The sequence below is a fragment of the Hyla sarda genome, chromosome 1 (genome assembly GCF_029499605.1).
Source record: "Hyla sarda isolate aHylSar1 chromosome 1, aHylSar1.hap1, whole genome shotgun sequence".
Lineage (NCBI taxonomy): Eukaryota > Metazoa > Chordata > Amphibia > Anura > Hylidae > Hyla > Hyla sarda.
The window spans coordinates 258,335,967-258,351,253 of record NC_079189.1 but is presented as its reverse complement, the minus strand read 5'-3'; the positions used below and the strand labels follow the sequence as shown (position 1 = coordinate 258,351,253).

At 50.7% G+C, this 15,287-nt stretch overlaps 8 pseudogenes; all 8 read left to right on the top strand.

The window, feature by feature from the left end:
* The first annotated feature begins 1,032 nt into the window (after positions 1-1,032).
* LOC130352621 (5S ribosomal RNA) lies at positions 1,033-1,152 on the top strand (annotated as a pseudogene).
* Positions 1,153-2,231: 1,079 nt separating this feature from the next.
* Positions 2,232-2,351, top strand: LOC130322026 (5S ribosomal RNA; annotated as a pseudogene).
* Positions 2,352-2,635: 284 nt separating this feature from the next.
* Positions 2,636-2,755, top strand: LOC130330287 (5S ribosomal RNA; annotated as a pseudogene).
* Positions 2,756-3,039: 284 nt separating this feature from the next.
* LOC130350548 (5S ribosomal RNA) lies at positions 3,040-3,159 on the top strand (annotated as a pseudogene).
* A 2,858-nt stretch (positions 3,160-6,017) lies between these two features.
* LOC130352620 (5S ribosomal RNA) lies at positions 6,018-6,137 on the top strand (annotated as a pseudogene).
* Positions 6,138-7,620: 1,483 nt separating this feature from the next.
* Positions 7,621-7,740, top strand: LOC130327558 (5S ribosomal RNA; annotated as a pseudogene).
* Positions 7,741-10,415: 2,675 nt separating this feature from the next.
* LOC130352619 (5S ribosomal RNA) lies at positions 10,416-10,535 on the top strand (annotated as a pseudogene).
* Positions 10,536-14,411: 3,876 nt separating this feature from the next.
* Positions 14,412-14,531, top strand: LOC130320106 (5S ribosomal RNA; annotated as a pseudogene).
* The last annotated feature ends 756 nt before the right edge of the window (positions 14,532-15,287 follow it).

Sequence of the window (15,287 nt, the reverse complement as noted above, 5' to 3'; positions counted from 1 at the left end):
AAATCCACAATATACAAAGTGTGAAGCTGTCAACGGCCATCCTAAGCAGAACGCGCCTGCTCTCGTCAGATCGCAGACTGCTACCCAGCTTAGGGCCCGGTAAGTACCAGCATGGGAGACTGGCTGGGAATCCCCGGTGCAGTTGACATTTTGCTCTGTTTCTGCTCCGATTCCGAAAATTATTTATTGATGCTTAAATCCACAGTATACAAAGTGTGAACCTGTCAACAGCAATCCTAAGCTGAACGCGCCTGCTCTCGTCAGACCGCAGACTGCTACCCAGCTTAGGGCCTGGTAAGTACCAGCATGGGAGACTGGCGGGGAATCCCGGGTGCAGTTGACATTTTAATCTGTTGCCGCCTTCCGCTCCGATTCCGAAAAGGATTTATTGATGCTTAAATGCACAGTATAAAAAGCATGAAGCTTTCAATGGCCATCCTCTTAGCTGAACGCGCCTGCTCTCGTCAGATCGCAGACTGCTCTAGCTTAGGGCCCGGTAGGTACTGGCATGGGAGACTGGCTGGGAATCCCGGTTGCCGTTGACATTTTGCTCTATTGCTGCCTTCCGCTCCGATTCCGAAAATAATTTATTGATGCTTAAATCCACAGTATACAAGGTGTGAAGCTGTCGACGGCCATCCTAAGCTTAACGCGCCTGCTCTCGTCAGATCGCAGACTGGTACAGATCTTAGGGCCCGGTAAGTACCGGCATGGGACACTGGCTGGGAATCCCGGCTGCCGTTGACATTTTGCTCTGTTGCCGCCTTCCGTTTCCGATTCCGAAAAGGATTTATTGATGCTTAAATGCACAGTATACAAAGTGTGAAGCTGTCAACGGCCATCCTAAGCTGAACGCGCCTGCTCTCGATAGATCGCAGACTGATACCCAGCTTAGGGCCTGGTAAGTTCCAGCATGGGAGACTGGCTGGGAATCCTGGCTGCCGTTGACATTGTGCTCTGTTGTCGCCTTCCGTTCCGATTCCGAAAAGGATTTATTGATGCCTAAATGCACAGTAGAAAGGGCGAGAAGCTGTCAACGGCCATCCTAAGCTGAACGCGCCTGCTCTCGTCAGATCGCAGACTGCTACCCAGCTTAGGGCCCGGTAAGTACCAGCATGGGAGACTGGCTGGGAATCCCGGGTGCAGTTGACATTTTGCTCTGTTGCCGCCTTCCGTTCCGATTCCGAAAAAGATATATTGATGCTTAAATGCACAATATAAAAATCAAGAAGCTGTCAACGGCCATCCTAAGCTGAACGCGCCTGCTCTCGTCAGATCGCAGACTGCTACCCAGCTTAGGGCCCAGTAAGTACCGGCATGGGAGACTGGCTGGGAATCCCGGGTGCAGTTGACATTATGCTCTGTTGCCGCCTTCCGTTCTGATTCCGAAAAGGATTTATTGATGCTTAAATGCACAGTATAAAAAGCATGAAGCTGTCAATGGCCATCCTAAGCTGAACGCGCCTGCTCTCGTCAGATCGCGGACTGCTACCCAGCTTAGGGCCCAGTAAGTACCGGCATGGGAGACTGGCTGGGAATCCCGGGTGCAGTTGACATTTTGCTCTGTTGCCGCCTTCCGTTCCGATTCCGAAAAGGATTTATTGATGCTTAAATGCACAGTATACAGGGTGTGAAGCTGTCAACGGCCATCCTAAGCTGAACGCGCCTGCTCTCGTCAGATCGCAGACTGATACCCAGCTTAGAGCCTGGTAAGTACCAGCATGGTAGACTGGCTGGAATCCCGGGTGCAGTTGACATTTTAATCTGTTGCCGCCTTCCGCTCCGATTCGGAAAAGGATTTATTGATGCTTAAATCCACAATATACAGGGTGTGAAGCTGTCAACGGCCATCCTAAGCTGAATGTGTCTGCTCTCCTCAGATCGCAGACTGCTGCCCGGCAGATACCGGCGTGGGAGACTGGCTGGCAATCCAAGGTGCCATTGACATTTTGCTCTGTTGCCGCCTTCCTCTCCGATTAATAAAAATATTTATTGATGCTTAAATCCACAGTATACAAAGTGTGAAGCTGTCAACGGCCATCCTAAGCTGAACGCGCCTGCTCTTGTCAGATTGCAGACTGCTACCCAGCTTAGGGCCTGGTAAGTACCAGCATGGGAGCCTGGCTGGGAATCCCGGGTGCAGTTGACATTTTAATCTGTTGCCGCCTTCCGCTCCGATTCGGAAAAGGATTTATTGATGCTTAAATGCACAGTATAAAGGGCGTGAAGCTGTCAACGGCCATCCTAAGCTGAACGCGCCTGCTCTCGTCAGAACGCAGACTGCTACCCAGCCTAGGGCCCGGTAAGTACTGGCATGGGAGACTGGCTGGGAATCCCGGGTGCCGTTGACATTTTGCTCTATTGCTGCGTTCCGCTCCGATTCCGAAAAGAATTTATTGATGCTTAAATCCACAGTATACAAGGTGTGAAGCTGTCGACGGCCATCCTAAGCTTAACGTGCCTGCTCTTGTCAGATCGCAGACTGGTACAGATCTTAGGGCCTGGTAAGTACCGGCATGGGACACTGGCTTGGAATCCCGGCTGCCGTTGACATTTTGCTCTGTTGCCGCCTTCCGTTCCGATTCCGAAAAGGATTTATTGATGCTTAAATGCACAGTATAAAGTGCAAGAAGCTGTCAACGGCCATCCTAAGCTGAACGTGCCTGCTCTCGTCAGATCGCAGACTGCTACCCAGCTTAGGGCCCGGTAAGTACCAGCATGGGAGACTGGCTGGGAATCCCAGGTGTCGTTGACATTTTGCTCTGTTGCCGCCTTACGCTCCGATTCCGAAAAGGATTTATTGATGCTTAAATCCACAGTATACAGGGTGTGAAGATGTCTACGGCCATCCTAAGCTGAATGCGCCTGTTCTCGTCAGATCGCAGACTGCTACCCAGTTTCGGGCCTGGTAAGTACCAGCATGGGAGACTGGCTGGGAATCCCGGGTGCAGTTGACATTTTGCTCTGTTGCCGCCTTCCGTTCCGATTCCGAAAAGGATATATTGATGCTTAAATGCACAATATAAAAATCAAGAAGCTGTCAACGGCCATCCTAAGCTGAACGCGCCTGCTCTCGTCAGATCGCAGACTGCTACCCAGCTTAGGGCCTGGTAAGTACCAGCATGGGAGACTGGCTGGGAATCCCGGGTGCAGTTGACATTTTAATCTGTTGCCGCCTTCCGCTTCGATTCGGAAAATTATTTATTGATGCTTAAATCCACAATATAAAAGGCATGAAGCTGTCAACGGCCATCCTAAGCTGAACGCGCCTGCTCTCGTCAGATCGCAGACTGATACCCAGCTTAGGGCCTGGTAAGTACCAGCACGGGAGACTGGCTGGGAATCCCAGGTGTCGTTGACATTTTGCTCTGTTGCCGCCTTACGCTCCGATTCCGAAAAGGATTTATTGATGCTTAAATCCACAGTATACAGGGTGTGAAGATGTCTATGGCCATCCTAAGCTGAATGCGCCTGTTCTCATCAGATCGCAGACTGCTACCCAGCTTCGGGCCTGGTAAGTACCAGCATGGGAGACTGGCTGGGAATCCCGGGTGCAGTTGCCATTTTGCTCTGTTTCTGCTCCGATTCCGAAAATTGTTTATTGATGCTTAAATCCACAGTATACAAAGTGTGAAGCTGTCAACGGCCATCCTAAGCTGAACGCGCCTGCTTTTGTCAGATCGCAGACTGCTACCCAGCTTAGGGCCTGGTAAGTACCAGCATGGGAGACTGGCTGGGAATCCCAGGTGCAGTTGACATTTTAATCTGTTGCCGCCTTCCGCTCCGATTCGGAAAAGGATTTATTGATGCTTAAATCCACAATACACAGGGTGTGAAGCTGTCAATGGCCATCCTAAGCCTGAACGTGCCTGCTCTCCTCAGATCGCAGACTACTGCCCGGCAGTTACCGGCATGGGAGACTGGCTGGGAATCCCAGGTGTCGTTGACATTTTGCTCTGTAGCCGCTTCCGCTTCGATTCCGAAAAGGATTTATTGATGCTTAAATCCACAGTATACAGGGTGTGAAGCCGTCTACGGCTATCCTAAGCTGAATGTGCCTGTTCTTGTCAGATCGCAGACTGCTGCCCGGTAAGTACTGGCATGGGAGACTGGCTGGGAATCCCAGGTGCCGTTGACATTTTGCTCTATTGCTGCCTTTCGCTCCGATTCCGAAAAGAATTTATTGATGCTTAAATCTACAGTATACAAGGTGTGAAGCTGTCGACGGCCATCCTAAGCTTAACGTGCCTGCTCTTGTCAGATCGCAGACTGGTACAGATCTTAGGGCCCGGTAAGTACCGGCATGGGACACTGGCTGGGAATCCCGGCTGCCGTTGACATTTTGCTCTGTTGCCGCCTTCCGTTCCGATTCCGAAAAGGATTTATTGATGCTTAAATCCACAATACACAGGGTGTGAAGCTGTCAACGGCCATCCTAAGCCTGAACATGCCTGCTCTCCTCAGATCGCAGACTGCTGCCCAGCAGTTACCAGCATGGGAGACTGGCTGGCAATTCAAGGTGCCATTGACATTTTGCTCTGTTGCTGCCTTCCTCTCCGATTAATAAAAATATTTATTGATGCTTAAATGCACAGTATAAAGCGCGAGAAGCTGTCAACGGCCATCCTAAGCTGAACGTGCCTGCTCTCGTCAGATCGCAGACTGCTACCCAGCTTAGGGCCCGGTAAGTACCAGCATGGGAGACTGGCTGGGGATCCCGGGTGCAGTTGACATTTTAATCTGTTGCTGCCTTCCGCTCCGATTCGTAAAAGGATTTATTGATGCTTAAATCCACAATACACAGGGTGTGAAGCTGTCAACGGCCATCCTAAGCCTGAACTTGCCTGCTCTCCTCAGATCGCAGACTGCTGCCCAGCAGTTACCAGCATGGGAGACTGGCTGGCAATTCAAGGTGCCATTGACATTTTGCTCTGTTGCTGCCTTCCTCTCCGATTAATAAAAATATTTATTGATGCTTAAATCCACAATATACAAGGCATGAAGATGTCAACGGCCATCCTAAGCTGAACGCGCCTGCTCTCGTCAGATCGCAGACTGCTACCCAGCTTAGGGCCCAGTAATTACCGGCATGGGAGACTGGCTGGGAGTCCCGGGTGCAGTTGACATTATGCTCTGTTGCCGCCTTCCGTTCCGATTCCGAAAAGGATTTATTGATGCTTAAATGCACAGTATAAAAAGCATGAAGCTGTCAATGGCCATCCTAAACTGAACGCGCCTGCTCTCGTCAGATCACAGACTGCTACCCAGCTAAGGGCACAGTAAGTACCAGCATGGGAGACTGGCTGGGAATCACGGGTGCAGTTGACATTTTAATCTGTTGCCGCCTTCCGCTCCGATTCCGAAAAGGATTTATTGATGCTTAAATGCACAGTATAAAAAGCATGAAGCTTTCAATGGCCATCCTCTTAGCTGAACGCGCCTGCTCTCGTCAGATCGCAGACTGCTCTAGCTTAGGGCCCGGTAGGTACTGGCATGGGAGACTGGCTGGGAATCCCGGTTGCCGTTGACATTTTGCTCTATTGCTGCCTTCCGCTCCGATTCCGAAAAGAATTTATTGATGCTTAAATCCACAGTATACAAGGTGTGAAGCTGTCGACGGCCATCCTAAGCTTAACGCGCCTGCTCTCGTCAGATCGCAGACTGGTACAGATCTTAGGGCCCGGTAAGTACCGGCATGGGACACTGGCTGGGAATCCCGGCTGCCGTTGACATTTTGCTCTGTTGTCGCCTTCCGTTTCCGATTCCGAAAAGGATTTATTGATGCTTAAATGCACAGTATACAAAGTGTGAAGCTGTCAACGGCCATCCTAAGCTGAACGCGCCTGCTCTCGAAAGATCGCAGACTGATACCCAGCTTAGGGCCTGGTAAGTTCCAGCATGGGAGACTGGCTGGGAATCCTGGCTGCCGTTGACATTGTGCTCTGTTGTCGCCTTCCGTTCCGATTCCGAAAAGGATTTATTGATGCCTAAATGCACAGTATAAAGGGCGAGAAGCTGTCAACGGCCATCCTAAGCTGAACGCGCCTGCTCTCGTCAGATCGCAGACTGCTACCCAGCTTAGGGCCCGGTAAGTACCAGCATGGGAGACTGGCTGGGAATCCCGGGTGCAGTTGACATTTTTCTCTGTTGCCGCCTTCCGTTCCGATTCCGAAAAAGATATATTGATGCTTAAATGCACAATATAAAAATCAAGAAGCTGTCAACGGCCATCCTAAGCTGAACGCGCCTGCTCTCGTCAGATCGCAGACTGCTACCCAGCTTAGGGCCCAGTAAGTACCGGCATGGGAGACTGGCTGGGAATCCCGGGTGCAGTTGACATTATGCTCTGTTGCCGCCTTCCGTTCTGATTCCGAAAAGGATTTATTGATGCTTAAATGCACAGTATAAAAAGCATGAAGCTGTCAATGGCCATCCTAAGCTGAACGCGCCTGCTCTCGTCAGATCGCGGACTGCTACCCAGCTTAGGGCCCAGTAAGTACCGGCATGGGAGACTGGCTGGGAATCCCGGGTGCAGTTGACATTTTGCTCTGTTGCCGCCTTCCGTTCCGATTACGAAAAGGATTTATTGATGCTTAAATGCACAGTATACAGGGTGTGAAGCTGTCAACGGCCATCCTAAGCTGAACGCGCCTGCTCTCGTCAGATCGCAGACTGATACCCAGCTTAGAGCCTGGTAAGTACCAGCATGGTAGACTGGCTGGAATCCCGGGTGCAGTTGACATTTTAATCTGTTGCCGCCTTCCGCTCCGATTCGGAAAAGGATTTATTGATGCTTAAATCCACAATATACAGGGTGTGAAGCTGTCAACGGCCATCCTAAGCTGAATGTGTCTGCTCTCCTCAGATCGCAGACTGCTGCCCGGCAGATACCGGCGTGGGAGACTGGCTGGCAATCCAAGGTGCCATTGACATTTTGCTCTGTTGCCGCCTTCCTCTCCGATTAATAAAAATATTTATTGATGCTTAAATCCACAGTATACAAAGTGTGAAGCTGTCAACGGCCATCCTAAGCTGAACGCGCCTGCTCTTGTCAGATTGCAGACTGCTACCCAGCTTAGGGCCTGGTAAGTACCAGCATGGGAGCCTGGCTGGGAATCCCGGGTGCAGTTGACATTTTAATCTGTTGCCGCCTTCCGCTCCGATTCGGAAAAGGATTTATTGATGCTTAAATGCACAGTATAAAGGGCGTGAAGCTGTCAACGGCCATCCTAAGCTGAACGCGCCTGCTCTCGTCAGAAAGCAGACTGCTACCCAGCCTAGGGCCCGGTAAGTACTGGCATGGGAGACTGGCTGGGAATCCCGGGTGCCGTTGACATTTTGCTCTATTGCTGCGTTCCGCTCCGATTCCGAAAAGAATTTATTGATGCTTAAATCCACAGTATACAAGGTGTGAAGCTGTCGACGGCCATCCTAAGCTTAACGTGCCTGCTCTTGTCAGATCGCAGACTGGTACAGATCTTAGGGCCTGGTAAGTACCGGCATGGGACACTGGCTTGGAATCCCGGCTGCCGTTGACATTTTGCTCTGTTGCCGCCTTCCGTTCCGATTCCGAAAAGGATTTATTGATGCTTAAATGCACAGTATAAAGTGCAAGAAGCTGTCAACGGCCATCCTAAGCTGAATGTGCCTGCTCTCGTCAGATCGCAGACTGCTACCCAGCTTAGGGCCCGGTAAGTACCAGCATGGGAGACTGGCTGGGAATCCCAGGTGTCGTTGACATTTTGCTCTGTTGCCGCCTTACGCTCCGATTCCGAAAAGGATTTATTGATGCTTAAATCCACAGTATACAGGGTGTGAAGATGTCTACGGCCATCCTAAGCTGAATGCGCCTGTTCTCGTCAGATCGCAGACTGCTACCCAGTTTCGGGCCTGGTAAGTACCAGCATGGGAGACTGGCTGGGAATCCCGGGTGCAGTTGACATTTTGCTCTGTTTCTGCTCCTATTCCGAAAATTATTTTTTGATGCTTACATCCACAGTATACAAAGTGTGAAGCTGTCAACGGCCATCCTAAGCTGAACGCGCCTGCTCTTGTCAGATCGCAGACTGCTACCCAGCTTAGGGCCTGGTAAGTACCAGCATGGGAGACTGGCTGGGAATCCCGGGTGCAGTTGACATTTTAATCTGTTGCTGCCTTCCGCTTCGATTCGGAAAAGGATTTATTGATGCTTAAATCCACAATACACAGGGTGTGAAGCTGTCAACGGCCATCCTAAGCCTGAACATGCCTGCTCTCCTCAGATCGCAGACTGCTGCCCGGCAGTTACCAGCATGGGAGACTGGCTGGCAATTCAAGGTGCCATTGACATTTTGCTCTGTTGCCGCCTTCCTCTCCGATTAATAAAAATATTTATTGATGCTTAAATCCACAATATACAAGGCATGAAGATGTAAACGGCCATCCTAAGCTGAACGCGCCTGCTCTCGTCAGATCGCAGACTGCTACCCAGCTTAGGGCCCAGTAATTACCGGCATGGGAGACTGGCTGGGAATCCCGGGTGCAGTTGACATTATGCTCTGTTGCCGCCTTCCGTTCTGATTCCGAAAAGGATTTATTGATGCTTAAATGCACAGTATAAAAAGCATGAAGCTGTCAATGGCCATCCTAAGCTGAACGCGCCTGCTCTCGTCAGATCGCAGACTGCTACCCAGCTAAGGGCACAGTAAGTACCAGCATGGGAGACTGGCCGGGAATCCCGGGTGCAGTTGACATTTTAATCTGTTGCCGCCTTCCGCTCCGATTCCGAAAAGGATTTATTGATGCTTAAATGCACAGTATAAAAAGCATGAAGCTGTCAATGGCCATCCTAAGCTGAACGCGCCTGCTCTATTCAGATCGCAGACTGCTCTAGCTTAGGGCCCGGTAGGTACTGGCATGGGAGTCTGGCTGGGAATCCCGGTTGCCGTTGACATTTTGCTCTATTGCTGCCTTCCGCTCCGATTCCGAAAATAATTTATTGATGCTTAAATCCACAGTATACAAGGTGTGAAGCTGTCGACGGCCATCCTAAGCTGAACGCGCCTGCTCTTGTCAGATCGCAGACTGCTACCCAGCTTAGGGCCCGGAAAGTACCAGCATGGGAGACCGGCTGGGAATCCCAGGTGTCAGTGACTTTTTGCTCTGTTGCCGCCTTCCGTTCTGATTCCGAAAAGGATTTATTGATGCTTAAATGCACAGTATACAAAGTGTGAAGCTGTCAACGGCCATCCTAAGCTGAACGCGCCTGCTCTCGTCAGATCGCAGACTGCTACCCAGCTTAGGGCCTGGTAAGTACCAGCATGGGAGACTGGCTGGGAATCCAAGGTGCAGTTGACATTTTAATCTGTTGCCGCCTTTCGCTCCGATTCGGAAAAGGATTTATTGATGCTTAAATCCACAATACACAGGGTGTGAAGCTGTCAACAGCCATCCTAAGCCTGAACGTGCCTGCTCTCCTCAGATCGCAGACTACTGCCCGGCAGTTACCAGCATGGGAGACTGGCTGGCAATCCAAGGTGCCATTGACATTTTGCTCTGTTGCCGCCTTCCTCTCAGATTAATAAAAATATTTATTGATGCTTAAATCCACAATATACAAGGCGTGAAGATGTCAACGGCCATCCTAAGCTGAACGCGCCTGCTCTCGTCAGATCGCAGACTGCTACCCAGCTTAGGGCCCAGTAATTACCGGCATGGGAGACTGGCTGGGAATCCCGGGTGCAGTTGACATTATGCTCTGTTGCCGCCTTCCGTTCCGATTCCGAAAAGGATTTATTGATGCTTAAATTCACAGTATAAAAAGCATTAAGCTGTCAATGGCCATCCTAAGCTGAACGCGCCTGCTCTCGACAGATCGCAGACTGCTACCCAGCTAAGGGCACAGTAAGTACCAGCATGGGAGACTGGCTGGGAATCCCGGGTGCAGTTGACATTTTAATCTGTTGCCGCCTTCCGCTCCGATTCCGAAAAGGATTTATTGATGCTTAAATGCACAGTATAAAAAGCATGAAGCTGTCAATGGCCATCCTAAGCTGAACGCGCCTGCTCTCGTCAGATCGCAGACTGCTCTAGCTTAGGGCCCGGTAGGTACTGGCATGGGAGACTGGCTGGGAATCCCAGTTGCCGTTGACATTTTGCTCAATTGCTGCCTTCCGCTCCGATTCCGAAAAGAATTTATTGATGCTTAAATCCACAGTATACAAGGTGTGAAGCTGTCGACGGCCATCCTAAGCTTAACGCGCCTGCTCTCGTCAGATCGCAGACTGGTACAGATCTTAGGGCCCGGTAAGTACCGGCATGGGACACTGGCTGGGAATCCCGGCTGCCGTTGACATTTTGCTCTGTTGCCGCCTTCCGTTCCGATTCCGAAAAGGATTTATTGATGCTTAAATGCACAGTATACAAAGTGTGAAGCTGTCAACGGCCATCCTAAGCTGAACGCGCCTGCTCTCGTCAGATCGCAGACTGCTACCCAGCTTAGGGCCCGGTAAGTACCAGCATGGGAGACTGGCTGGGAATCCCGGGTGCAGTTGACATTTTGCTCTGTTGCCGCCTTCCGTTCCGATTCCGAAAAGGATATATTGATGCTTAAATGCACAATATAAAAATCAAGAAGCTGTCAACGGCCATCCTAAGCTGAACGTGCCTGCTCTCGTCAGATCGCAGACTGCTACCCAGCTTAGGGCCCGGAAAGTACCAGCATGGGAGACCGGCTGGGAATCCCAGGTGTCAGTGACATTTTGCTCTGTTGCCGCCTTCCGTTCTGATTCCGAAAAGGATTTATTGATGCTTAAATGCACAGTATACAAAGTGTGAAGCTGTCAACGGCCATCCTAAGCTGAACGCGCCTGCTCTCGTCAGATCGCAGACTGCTACCCAGCTTAGGTCCTGGTAAGTACCAGCATGGGAGACTGGCTGGGAATCCAAGGTGCAGTTGACATTTTAATCTGTTGCCGCCTTCCGCTCCGATTCGGAAAAGGATTTATTGATGCTTAAATCCACAATACACAGGGTGTGAAGCTGTCAACGGCCATCCTAAGCCTGAACGTGCCTGCTCTCCTCAGATCGCAGACTACTGCCCGGCAGTTACCGGCATGGGAGACTGGCTGGCAATCCAAGGTGCCATTGACATTTTGCTCTGTTGCCGCCTTCCTCTCCGATTAATAAAAATATTTATTGATGCTTAAATTCACAATATACAAGGCGTGAAGATGTCAACGGCCATCCTAAGCTGAACGCGCCTGCTCTCGTCAGATCGCAGACTGCTACCCAGCTTAGGGCCCAGTAAGTACCGGCATGGGAGACTGGCTGGGAATCCCGGGTGCAGTTGCCATTTTAATCTGTTGCCGCCTTCCGCTCCGATTCGGAAAAGGATTTATTGATGCTTAAATCCACAATACACAGGGTGTGAAGCTGTCAACGGCCATCCTAAGCCTGAACGTGCCTGCTCTCCTCAGATCGCAGACTACTGCCCGGCAGTTACCAGCATGGGAGACTGGCTGGCAATCCAAGGTGCCATTGACATTTTGCTCTGTTGCCGCCTTCCTCTCCGATTAATAAAAATATTTATTGATGCTTAAATCCACAATATACAAGGCGTGAAGATGTCAACGGCCATCCTAAGCTGAACGCGCCTGCTCTCGTCAGATCGCAGACTGGTACCCAGCTTAGGGCCCAGTAATTACCGGCATGGGAGACTGGCTGGGAATCCCGGGTGCAGTTGACATTATGCTCTGTTGCCGCCTTCCGTTCCGATTCCGAAAAGGATTTATTGATGCTTAAATTCACAGTATAAAAAGCATTAAGCTGTCAATGGCCATCCTAAGCTGAACGCTCCTGCTCTCGTCAGATCGCAGACTGCTACCCAGCTAAGGGCACAGTAAGTACCAGCATGGGAGACTGGCTGGGAATCCCGGGTGCAGTTGACATTTTAATCTGTTGCCGCCTTCCGCTCCGATTCCGAAAAGGATTTATTGATGCTTAAATGCACAGTATAAAAAGCATGAAGCTGTCAATGGCCATCCTAAGCTGAACGCGCCTGCTCTCGTCAGATCGCAGACTGCTCTAGCTTAGGGCCCGGTAGGTACTGGCATGGGAGACTGGCTGGGAATCCCAGTTGCCGTTGACATTTTGCTCAATTGCTGCCTTCCGCTCCGATTCCGAAAAGAATTTATTGATGCTTAAATCCACAGTATACAAGGTGTGAAGCTGTCGACGGCCATCCTAAGCTTAACGCGCCTGCTCTCGTCAGATCGCAGACTGGTACAGATCTTAGGGCCCGGTAAGTACCGGCATGGGACACTGGCTGGGAATCCCGGCTGCCGTTGACATTTTGCTCTGTTGTCGCCTTCCGTTCCGATTCCGAAAAGGATTTATTGATGCTTAAATGCACAGTATACAAAGTGTGAAGCTGTCAACGGCCATCCTAAGCTGAACGCGCCTGCTCTCGACAGATCGCAGACTGATACCCAGCTTAGGGCCTGGTAAGTACCAGCATGGAAGACTGGCTGGGAATCCCAGCTGCCGTTGACATTTTGCTCTGTTGCCGCCTTCCGTTCCGATTCCGAAAAGGATTTATTGATGCCTAAATGCACAGTATAAAGGGCGAGAAGCTGTCAACGGCCATCCTAAGCAGAACGCGCCTGCTCTCATCAGATCGCAGACTGCTACCCAGCTTAGGGCCCGGTAAGCACCAGCATGGGAGACTGGCTGGGAATCCCGGGTGCAGTTGACATTTTGCTCTGTTGCCGCCTTCCGTTCCGATTCCGAAAAGGATATATTGATGCTTAAATGCACAATATAAAAATCAAGAAGCTGTCAACGGCCCTCCTAAGCTGAACGCGCCTGCTCTCGTCAGATCGCAGACTGCTCTAGCTTAGGGCCCGGTAGGTACTGGCATGGGAGACTGGCTGGGAATCCCGGGTGCCGTTGACATTTTGCTCTATTGCTGCCTTCCGCTCCGATTCTGAAAATAATTTATTGATGCTTAAATCCACAGTATACAAGGTGTGAAGCTGTCGACGGCCATCCTAAGCTTAACGAGCCTGCTCTCTTCAGATCGCAGACTGGTACAGATCTTAGGGCCCGGTAAGTACCGGCATGGGAGACTGGCTGGGAATCCCGGGTGCAGTTGCCATTTTGCTCTGTTTCTGCTCCGATTCCGAAAATTATTTATTGATGCTTAAATCCACAGTATACAAAGTGTGAAACTGTCAACGGTCATCCTAAGCTGATCGCGCCTGCTCTCGTCAGATCGCAGACTGCTACCCAGCTTAGGACCTGGTAAGTACCAGCATGGGAGGCTGGCTGGGAATCCCAGGTGCAGTTGACATTTTAATGTGTTGCCGCCTTCCGCTCCAATTCGGAAAAGGATTTATTGATGCTTAAATCCACAATACACAGGGTGTGAAGCTGTCAACGGCCATCCTAAGCCTGAACGTGCCTGCTCTCCTCAGATCGCAGACCACTGCCCAGCAGTTACCGGCATGGGAGACTGGCTGGCAATCCAAGGTGCCATTGACATTTTGCTCTGTTGCCGCCTTCCTCTCCGATTAATAAAAATATTTATTGATGCTTAAATTCACAATATACAAGGCGTGAAGATGTCAACGGCCATCCTAAGCTGAACGCGCCTGCTCTCGTCAGATCGCAGACTGCTACCCAGCTTAGGGCCCAGTAAGTACCGGCATGGGAGACTGGCTGGGAATCCCGGGTGCAGTTAAAATTATGCTCTGTTGCTGCCTTCCGTTCCGATTCCGAAAAGGATTTATTGATGCTTAAATGCACAGTATAAAAATCATGAAGCTGTCAATGGCCATCCTAAGCTGAACGCTCCTGCTTTCGTCAGATCGCAGACTGCTACCTAGCTTAGGGCCCGGTAAGTACTGGCATGGGAGACTGGCTGGGAATCCCGGTTGCCGTTGACATTTTGCTCTATTGCTGCCTTCCGCTCCGATTCCGAAAATAATTTATTGATGCTTAAATCCACAGTATACAAGGTGTGAAGCTGTCGACGGCCATCCTAAGCTTAACGCGCCTGCTCTCGTCAGATCGCAGACTGGTACAGATCTTAGGGCCCGGAAAGTACCGGCATGGGACACTGGCTGGGAATCCCGGCTGCCGTTGACATTTTGCTCTGTTGCCGCCTTCCGTTCCGATTCCGAAAAGGATTTATTGATGCTTAAATGCACAGTATACAGGGTGTGAAGCTGTCAACGGCCATCCTAAGCTGAACGCGCCTGCTCTCGTCAGATCGCAGACTGATACCCAGCTTAGGGCCTGGTAAGTACCAGCATGGGAGACTGGCTGGGAATCCAGGGTGCAGTTGACATTTTAATCTGTTGCCGCCTTCCGCTTCGATTCGTAAAATTATTTATTGATGCTTAAATCCACAATATAAAGGGCGTGAAGCTGTCAACGGCCATCCTAAGCTGAACGCGCCTGCTCTCGTCAGATCGCAGACTGCTACCCAGCTTAGGGCCCGGTAAGTACCAGCATGGGAGACTGGCTGGGAATCCCAGGTGTTGTTGACATTTTGCTCTGTAGCCGCCTTCCGCTCCGATTCCGAAAAGGATTTATTGATGCTTAAATCCACAGTATACAGGGTGTGAAGCCGTCTAAGGCTATCCTAAGCTGAATGTGCCTGTTCTTGTCAGATCGCAGACTGCTGCCCGGCAAGTACGGGCATGGGAGACTGGCTGGCAATCCAAGGTGCTATTGACATTTTGCTCTGTTGCCGCCTTCCTCTACGATTCCGAAAAGGATTTATTGATGCTTAAATGCACAGTATAAAAAGCATGAAGCTGTCAATGGCCATCCTAAGCTGAATGCGCCTGCTCTCGTCAGATCGCAGACTGCTACCCAGCTTAGGGCCCGGTAAGTTCTGGCATGGGAGACTGGCTGGGAATCCCGGGTGCCGTTGACATTTTGCTCTGTTGCTGCCTTCCGCTCCGATTCCGAAAATAATTTATTGATGCTTAAATCCACAGTATACAAGGTGTGAAGCTGTCGACGGCCATCCTAAGCTTAACGCGCCTGCTCTCGTCAGATCGCAGACTGGTACAGATCTTAGGGCCCGGTAAGTACCGGCATGGGACACTGGCTGGGAATCCCGGCTGCCGTTGACATTTTGCTCTGTTGCCGCCTTCCGTTCCGATTCCGAAAAGGATTTATTGATGCCTAAATGCACAGTTTAAAGGGCGAGAAGCTGTCAACGGCCATCCTAAGCAGAACGCGCCTGCTCTCGTCAGATCACAGACTGCTACCCAGCTTAGGGCCCGGAAAGTACC